Below are 7,791 nucleotides of genomic sequence, written 5' to 3' on the forward strand. Positions count from 1 at the left end.
GAGCCACATCCCCAGCCCCCCTGGGCACCATTTTGAATGCTTTCCATGTATGAACCAAGTTAATTCTATTAACAAACTTAAGAGGTAGTACTATCATTCCCTTTCACAGATTAGGTCCCCCAAACAGAAGTTGTATGAACCCCCAACATTTTATAGCCAATTGTATCATTAGGCCCAATTATTTTCTTTCCTCTCCACTGGGGGAATGTGCCTCCCTGACCATTGCCATATGAAGTATTCACAGCAGTGTGGGGGGGTGCTGTCCTACCTTGTGGATCTGTGTGACTCATTTTGTCCAACAGAATATGAGCAGAAGTGACATATGCACTGTCCAAGTAGAAGCTTTGAGTCACAGGGTGACTCTGCCATCATTCTTTTCCCTTGAATAAACCTGAGGTGGAGGTTCCCCCTTTAGCCTGGGTTCTAGAATGGGAAAGATGTGGGGCAAAGTCACAACTGACTCCATGACCTTCACATTTGTCAGTGAGGATATAAATGCTTGATGTTGTAAGCCACTGGGATCTGAGGTCATGTGTCACTGCTGCACAACCTCATCAAGACTGAGTACTCCAGTGATGAAACCTATGGCTGATCCGGGATCTTTAGGTATTATATATAGTCCATTTCCTAGTGCCCTTTGTCACCTAGATGACTGCGAACACTTCAAACTCAAAATCCTGAACCAGAAACCTCCATCTCCCTCAGCTGGCCTGGCCCCTCTTGCCTATACTCTGATTCTTCTTTGTTAGTTGGCAACACCACAGCCTACCCATTCGCCTATACTGTGCATCTGGGACACACCCTTGGTGCTAATGTCTTTGCTTTTCAGAACAAATCCATGACCAGGTCTTGCTCATTTTACTTGCCACAGAGGTAGTCCTCCCACCCACAACATCCTTTGTCCCCCTTCCACCGCTGCCCTTGTTCAGACTGTCAACTTTTGCATACTCCCTGTCTCCCTCCTCAGCGTTGGCATTTGATTCACCTGTGCTGGCTGAACGGTAGCTGGGACCAATTGGTAAAAACCCACTACTGTCTCTCTAGGGGAAAGCTGTGCAGGGGAAGAAGGGCCACCCACTGGTGACTCCCTGATGGGAGCCACTGACTGTGCCCAGAGAGGGTGACATGGTAGAAAATCAAACAACTGAGAATTCCCAGACAGGAACTTTTCAGTAATGGGTTTATCTCTCCTTGAGAGAGCATCAGGGACAAAGGAATGTATGGCTACCCTTCCCAGAGAGGTGGGGAGAGAAGAGAAAGAGGAAGTGAATACAGAATTCATTTCCAAATGAAGGGCCTGAAGGGGCTCAGAGCTGCAGAAATCTGCCCACCAGCCTGGGCCAGGCCCTGATGCATTTCTGACAGCTCTTCTATTTAAAAAGAAAACCAGTGTCATGTTCAGATCCACTCTCCTGCCATGATCCCCAAAGCTGCACAGTGCCAGTAACTGGGTAAGCCTCTGTTGGGTGGATTTCTCTCTTTCCTTTAAGTAGAAAAGTTTTCCATTAATAGCTGTATGTTCTCCAGCCAGATGGAGGAGACTGTGCTAGCTAACCCCTTACAACCACCAACGAGGCAATTGCCAATTGTGTCCTCTCTTGGCCACCTCGGCACTGGGCTCCCACCATGTTCCTTTTCTCACTGTTTGTCCATTCTCAGACCCATTTTCCCCAAAACCCTGAACATCTGAATAGTTTTGAAACCCCTTCAAGAATATCTCAAATCCATGCCCTTCTTTAATATCACCCACACCCATGTCCGATACCATCCCTTTCTGTCTTCTCATCTTGTGTGTCTGATCCTTTTTGGCCATGATCTCAATTTAAATTTCAGTTTCTTCTAATTTTTGATTGTTTATTTGTGGTCTGCTTTCCAAGCTGGAAGGAAGGGAAGGGATGTGTTTCTCTAACCATTTTATTCCTAACTATTATCATGAAGCCTGGAACATAATGAACACTCAATAGATGTTACTGCATGGATGGATGCATGGGGAAACTTAAATCCTTGGTATCACCTGGATTCTTAGCTGCAAACAACCCATTGCTGGACACATGGGCCATGTAGAGAAGCTCTGGCCCAGAGGCTAGTTGGATGGCTTGATTCAGTCCAGCCCTTCAGAGACCACAAGGTCTAGCAGACATTACCCTTGAAGATGGGATGCCTACCCTGTTTCTAGAGCCCAGGGGAGCTCTCTCTGATCCTGGTCACCAAACCAAGATCCTCTGCTGATCATTTGCCTACCCTCTCAACCCTGTCTGAAGTCTGAACAAGCCTGTCCTCTTTGACCAGCAATTGGCAAAGAAACAGCTTTCAGCCCTGACCCCTGACCACAGTAAGACTCAGAGGACAGCCTGATAAGAGGCCTGTGAGCTGCACATGTACGTCTCAGAGGGTGATGCTTAATAGCTTGAAGGTGACATCAGGGTTGGGAGTAATATCCGATTGAACAGAGAGAGACATGACCTAACTCGTCTCTCACCACGGGCCTGGCTGCAAGAGATTCTCTGTCTTTATTAGTTTCCTAACCAGAGCTGCTGGCTCAGGACTCTGGGCTGTCCCCAGAGCTGGGGCCCACGGCTGGGCTTAACTCCAACGTGACTGGGAAGGTAGCAGGCTTAGCTGGGGTCTGAGAACCCCCGTGAAGCACATTCACCATTGAATCTGGGCTTTTCTTAGCCAGAGGTTCTTAGCCTGTGATTGGCTTTTTCTCCCACCCAGCACATTTACCACTCTTTGAGAAGTTCCAAGAAGGGCAAATCCCAAGTTTCGAAAGTTCCTCATGGTGCACAGGAAAACTTGCTGCAGACTTTCATCATGCTGCAGGCGTCCCCAGTGGCTATGAGGGATGGTTTTATTTGTGTTTTTACAGATGATTTAAACCCAGTTTTCCAGGAACACAAATCCCGTCTAAAGCACCCAGCACACCTGGCTAGAGGGCTGCAGGCCTGTGTCTGAGCTGGCAACTCTCTAGGGGCTAAGCTCTCTCCAGTTATTTTCCTTTAATATTCTCTGCATTGCAGGAGGAGAAATCCCTCACTCCTTATCACCTTCCTCCCCAGCTCCTGTCCCATGCACAAGTACACACACACATACACACACACACACACACACACACACACACACACACACACACATACTTGGGAGACTGACAGGCTTAGGGGCCAGCATGAATTCTGCCACAGACTTACTCTGTGGTTTTTGGAAGCCACCAACCTTCACTGAGCCTCAGTTTCCATATCCCAGTGGCCTGCAGAAGTTGGGCTTGATTTGTTGAAAAATGCTTCTGCAAAGAAGAGATCATGTTTTACTCACAGTCTGATGGGAAGATGAGAGTCATTTCTTCATTCCACAAAAATATTTCTCAAGTGCCAAGTATGTGTTAAGTCTTAGAGATGATCATTGGAGGCACAGGCAGCCTGTCCCCAGGACAGTGGGGTAAGGTCTACAGAGGACCTTGCAACAGTACCTGGCTCAGAGTGGGCCCTCAGTGGGCATGAGCTCCTCTCTGTTCCTTACATATGCATACCTTGTCATTGTCGCCATCATCATTATCATCAATGATGTGGGGGATGGACCCAGGGCCTTGCACATAGTTAGCATGTACTCTACCCCTATCTCAGATACAACAAACTCTGGTCTATAAGGAGACTGAAACCCGGGAGAATCAGGCAGGAGGAGCCTGGGTTTTAGTAGCTATTCTCCTATTCATTTGCTGTGTGAATTTTAACTAGCCTGCTACCTCCCTAGACCAATGTTCTGTCTGAAAAAGTGAACATTCTAGTACTTGCTGTGCCCTGAATACAAATGGTAAATGCTCTGTGAGCAAAATGTTTTTGAAGCACCCAGCTATAAACAGCTGTAAGCAGCTGAGAGGCAGTAGAGGACAGCAAGAAGGTCAAGGGCTTCCAAGATGATGAGTCCAGATTTGCTTTCAACATGTGGGCCCAGAACAGAACCTCTACCTACTTCCACAGTGTGGCCACACACCACAGCCCCTAAGTGCACCTTCAGTTATTAAATCAACCCCCCCCACACACCTTCCATAGGGTGTCACTCAGATCTTGACCCAGTGGCACCTAGGGTGGGGCAGCCTATTTAGAGGTGTCCCAGGAGGGAACTGGAGAACGGAGGCACAGGGTACCTCCTGGCAGTGTTCTCCCAGAGGCCTGGCAATGCCACTCAGGCCATGTCATTTCTCACCTGCCCACTGTCCTTTCATTCTGTCTTTCCAAGGCTCTCCCCGCTGGAACCTCACCTTTCCTTCCTGCATGACCAACCCGTGAAAGATCTTCCCAGCAATGGTGAGGTGCCCTGTACGTGGCCTGCCACATGGCTAAGTCCCCCTCCAGAAGGAGACAGCCAATGCTGAAGGCTATTTCTTCTCATAGAGGGTGAAGAGGCCCAGTCCCCTTAAAAGGTTTTTCTATCCTCAATCCTGACAGACCTGAAGAGATGCTATTGTCACAGCCTTTGGGGGCGGGGGCTGAGAGGACTGTGGGATGCTGGGGGCACTGGGACGGCCAAGGCTGCAAGGCTGCCCCATCCCTCAGCCAGGACCAGCTTCTTTCAACTCAAGAATTTGTGACCCTTCTGGGCCTGTGGTGCAGGATGCGGCGCCTTCATCCCTTAAATCCCCTCTGTGCGTCCCCCAACGGATCTCTGTGGAGCAGATGCCAGGGGTGGGGAGGAGGACACAATGCCCCTCTTTGTTGGGGGGATCTGGGCCAGCAGTCAGGGGAGGAAATTAGACAGCGCTCCTGACAGCAGGCCCCGTCTGGGTGTCTGTGAAATATGGGCCAGAGGGGCTCTTTCCCGAGGCCAGTCATGGCTGCCGACCACCCCCAACCCTGCTCTGGGCAGAGGGGACACTGCCTGTTTGAAGAGAAATGATATATGACTCCCAGCTTCCTTCCCTCCTCTCCTGAGGGGCTGATGAGAGTTCTGAGAGCTTGAGGGAACTTATGGCCGCTTCTGGTAGGTATGGGTGTATGTGCGTGTGTATGTGTGTGTGCCTGTGTGTGCGTCCACATATGGGTGTGTGCACAGTGCCGGTGTTTTGGGTCTTTTTTGAGTGTGTTTCTCTTGATTCGTGGCCAGAGGAGAGGGTTCAAGATACTGGCTAAAAAAAAAATGTGAGCCAAGATGGCTCCTTCTTTTAGCACCCCCAGCCCAGGATGGGGGACCTTTGAAAACTGGAGCCTAAACAAAATTCTTTAGAGAGTCATATTATGAGGGGAAGGGGTAGCAGCTGCCTAAGCACCCTGTCCTCTGAGTCCATCCTCCAAGAAGTCACCTCATCAGGTAGGAATAGTTTTTATGACCAAGCTACCTCCTGTCTAAGGGAGGCTTCTAATCCAACCGTGGCCTGAAGAGCCTCCAGCGGCCCCTGAACCATTTGTCTTCGAGAGAGGAAATGGGAGGATGTTCCCACACACCCACCTCCTTTGTGACCAGTCAGGTCTCCACATCTGGGCCGCAGCTGGCTGCAGAGTTGCCCTTACAAGCCTGATCTCTCCAAATGACAAGAAGACAGAGAACTGTTGACAGAGTGCTCCAAAACCACGTCAACCCTTCGACAAGCTGGGAACCATAAAGGGTCGGCCTCAGTTTCTACATCTGTGAACTAGAGCCAAGGAGAGGGGCAGCTCTGCCTGCTGAAAGATCTGTTGGGAGAATTAAAACTAGAAGACATGGAAATATTCACTAAGCTCTAAAGGGCAGTCCAAGGTGGGTGACAGGTATACCTCCAATAATGTCTGCCAGGTATTGCTACAGGTGACACTTGGGATGGGTGGGTTCTATGAGTGAAAGAAGATAGTATGTTTTTACCTCTGAGTTAGAAAAGTCTGTTCACTGTTGCTGCTCACCATAATCTGTTGAGAAAGGAGACTATTCGCACACCCATTATGCACATGAAGACACCAAGGTTTTTGAACTTGGGAGGAACTTATCCAAGTCCTCACAGTTCCTCTGTGATGGAAATGATGTCACCTTACACAGTGTCACTTGGGTTCTTGTAGGATTTGTTAAAAAGCCCTCTTTAAAGAGTCAAATTGACAAAGCTGGGTGGGGAGCAGACTGGGGGTGATGTCCCTTGCCAGGAATCTTGACTTCAGGTGAATTATTGCCACATCCTAACCAGTTTCTGAGATTTGAGTGCTTCCTTTTCCCCTGTCCTGTTTACCTGAGGAGTATTTGTGTCTTCAGAGCAACATTCTGTGCTCTGTCTTCTCTGCCATTTGGCCACCCCTGTCCTTGAGCCAGGAATTTCCTCCAGGAAGAAGCCAGGTGATTACATGATGCAAAGGAAAGAATCTGGCTTTAGGGACAAACAAATGCAGTTGGTTCCCAGTGTCACCTCTTCTTTGGGGCTTTGCCCAAGCCATGGTTTCTGAGCCTCAGTTTCCTCATCTGAACTGACTCATCCGTGGCTTTGGGATGTCTTTGAAGATTCAGTGAATTAACTAACCCACATGGAAGAGCCCAGCCTGGGGCCCAGCACTTAGTCAATGCTCAGGGAGAGGGGGCACCTTTGTCTTTCCCCCACTGGGGAAGAATTTACATGTAGAGATAGAAGATGGTGAGTCCCAGGGAGCAGGCAGAGGAGAACTTACCAGCTCTGGCCACCAGGGTCCTAAGAAAAGGAGCTAAGCTTCAGTAAGACAAGTCCAGAAAAACTCATGGGGACAAGTTCAGAAACATGCATGGGCTAAGAAGTCCCTGGGAGAAGCAGAGAAAGTTGCTTCTCGAAAAAAATAAATCAATCTCAAGAAAAAAATTCACTCCCTCCTGGGGAATCTTAGGAACAAACACCATTATGTGCAGAGTTAATAGGGCCTTGAAGATCACCTTATCCGGCTGCTTTACCCATGCAGAAACTGAGGCACAAAGAGAAGAGATTAGTTTTTGTGTGACAGAAAGGCATTCAGGGCAGACTCCCAACTCCCTCCAGTGTTCATTGCATCTCGAAGGCTGCCTGGGTGGGACTGGAAGAGGGCCTAAGTGTGTCATGGGAAGGGAAAGAGAACCTGCTCCTATCCACTGGAGGTCAGAAAGGGACAGGAGTGAGGGCGGGTCCATTGGCAGCATCCAAAGCCTGGACCCCACCCCTCTGTCCAAGGCTGGTGTCCTTGCAACAAGTCCGATCTGCCACCAGCGGAAACTGGCTGGCCAGCCCTGGAGGTCCCTATCTGTCTAGACTGCTCCTGGCCCATCCTGCCGAGAAAGGAAAAACTCTGCACTCAAAGCGGGGCTGGGGCAGGCAGGATGGCCTTGGAGGTCCCCGACAGCTCCGGAAGTCTGCACACGGAGTCTCTGGAAGACTGAGAGGTGTTGTCTCTGCAGAAAAGCCGTCGGACATTTCCGTGTGACGGTGACACAAACCATTCCTTCCTCCATAATCACCCTCGCTGCAGCGCTGGCTCAGGGCAGACAGCCTGCCGTGCACGGACTTTATTTTAAAATCCCTCTTGCTTTTTTTTTTTATATCCCTGTGAATGCCTGAACTCCCAGGCAGAGGAAAGCACTCAAGTCTGTCCTTGAGTGTGCTGGTGGTGATGTGATGTCCCAGACGGGACCCTCTGAGCTCTGCAGCAGGAACAAACCCCCTGCTGATGTAATTTAAAAGAATAACCTCCCAATTTTCTCATCTCCCTTTGCTGGATACACCTTATCAAATGACAGGAGAAGCCAATGTTTGGTTAAATGGTTCAGAGGTTAATTCTCAACAGATGCGAGAAGTTTTTTCCCTTCTTTTCCTCCGCCTTAGAGGGGATCTGGTCAGCTCTTCTT

Source organism: Ictidomys tridecemlineatus, chromosome 3 (assembly GCF_052094955.1).
Source record: "Ictidomys tridecemlineatus isolate mIctTri1 chromosome 3, mIctTri1.hap1, whole genome shotgun sequence".
In the NCBI taxonomy this organism is placed as follows: Eukaryota; Metazoa; Chordata; class Mammalia; order Rodentia; family Sciuridae; genus Ictidomys; species Ictidomys tridecemlineatus.